This window comes from Trichinella spiralis (genome assembly GCF_000181795.1).
Source record: "Trichinella spiralis strain ISS 195 chromosome Unknown Scfld5, whole genome shotgun sequence".
Classification (NCBI taxonomy): domain Eukaryota; kingdom Metazoa; phylum Nematoda; class Enoplea; order Trichinellida; family Trichinellidae; genus Trichinella; species Trichinella spiralis.
Window position 1 is genome coordinate 4,717,697 of NW_003526944.1, and position 2,346 is coordinate 4,720,042.

Here is a 2,346-nt window from a genome sequence, read left to right on the forward strand (position 1 = left end):
GCGTTGTCGGCGGCGGCCAGCCCAATCAGCAGAATATCCATCGACGTGGGTGTGCTATTGGAACGACGAAACAAGTGGATGAAAATGGCGTTGCTGACCAAGCCGATTACGGCAACGACAATCATCAGCACACTGCAGACGACATTGAACAGAAATTGACTTGCCGGATATGAATAGGCAGCTAACAGTGGCGACAAACTTTCTTCGAACACAATTGCCGCCGCCGCCGCCCCTTTGTTTGTCCAATTCGAAGTTGAATTGAAATTTGAATTTTCAGCCGACGGTGAACAACCCATAATTATTGTTGTCATCAATATTAAATATTTGCCAAGCTGTGGCAGGACGCTTGTGGATGTTCTGAATTCGAGAGGATTTTATTAATTAATTACTAATTTTCTGCTTCTTCGTCTTTTTCTTCTTCTTCTTCTTCTTCTTGTTGTTGTTGTACTTTTGCTACTGCTGCTTGTATTGACAACGACAGATGAGGCATGATTGGTCACACAGACAGTGGGAATATTTTATTTCATCGCGTTTCACACGACCACGTCGTTGGTACATCAAGTAACATGAGCTTGACGACGGCAATTTCTGCGAGAAAAAAAAATGCAAATTTTAATTTTTTTTTCTTCAATTAAATCGTGTAAACTGTCAAAGTGAATAACGGTCGAGAAAAGTTGCATGAATGTAATCGACTGCGTCATGACAATTTAAAATCGAATTAATTCGGATTTTTTTTCTTGCTTTTTATTTCTGGAGGGAATTTTAGAAATTTACGTTTTTTTCTCTCTCTCTTTTTCTCTGATCACCACCAAATCAACAGTCGTCATTGAATGCCAAATAATTAACTACTGCTCAGGCTAATTTTTCAAATTTCACTACATGCTCTGTGATGATGGAATTATTAGTCTGAAATTTTCAAATTAAAATGGAAAATGCTCGTTTTGTCGATCCAGTGAAAAATAGCTGACTGATTTGGAAAATAATTGAGCATTTTTAAAAATATTTTTCTTTTCACGCTAATAATTTGGAAACAGCATTGCAAAATTCAACCGAAACGAAAAACCACCCACCACAATAAGTCACCATTAATAATTCTTTCACTCATTTTTCCAATTGCTTTATACAACAAAATGCAATTTCTAAATATGGGAAATAATTTTTCGTTCTGCTCTCAATCCATTGCATTGTTGTCAAACGAGCATCTTGTCGACATGCAATTTAAACTAGCAGATGGAATATATTATTATTATTATTATTATTATTATTATTATTTGTTTAGTCAAGGATTGCTAATTATATACTAAATAAAGTACTAATTTGAAAAGAATAAAAAATGTAATAATCATGCAACATTTATACAAGCTTTGTTAAGCGCTTAGAGATAGGATATATACGCATGACATAACATGATATACAAGTGACGCGTTTTGCCTTTGTACAGATGAAAGTGTGATAAATTTAATTATTCTTCATTTGTAGTATGATTTGTAGTGGATCTGAGAATAACAGCTTTATCCACTTAAATATTTTTTCACTAGTCTATTTGAATTTTGAAGCAAATGTTATTTTTTAATTTCCCTTTGCGGAGAGAGAGATTTAAATATTATATATCAAGTGTACATGAATTTTTTTAATGTAAATAAGTGAAAATATTACCTTCTTTGAAAAATTCCTCTTTTTGTGAAATTTTTTGTTGTGTTGTGAAATGAGATATTTTCGTGTCGTCAATAAATAAATTATTGATGAATTTTAACTATTTATATGTTGAGTTGATGAAAATGTTCCATCCAATTCATCTCAATTCAACTAGATGGCTGTGATCAAATTTGAAAAATGAGGTTTTAATAATCAATATTTGGAAACAATTTTTATTATCAAGAAACAAATGATTATTCATCATATATGTTGATAATATTAAATCATCATTTTATCATCATCATCATCAACAAGAATTTTCAGTTGAAATAGCTATTCTGATTTATTTATATACATGTGTGTATATTAATTTTTTATGACAATTTTGTTTACTATTTATTGATTTCTCAGACTAGTTATTATTATTATTAAGCGTGTATGCCGACATATATAAGATTTTGATGAGTGACGTGAAATTTAACATCCCTCTGCTGAAATGATTCAAAACGTCAGGACAAGGCCAGCTCTCTTGGGGCTTTTTGTCTTTAGCAGCGTAATCATTGTTTCGATTTGGTATGATCAATGTGATTTTAATGATGAATATTGTTGGGAAAAACATTTCAAGAGTGTGTTTAAACTGTTTTTTTTTTGTTGCAACGTGCTACTTACTTATCCTGCTATAAATATCCAAACTATAAAAAGGGCTAGTTT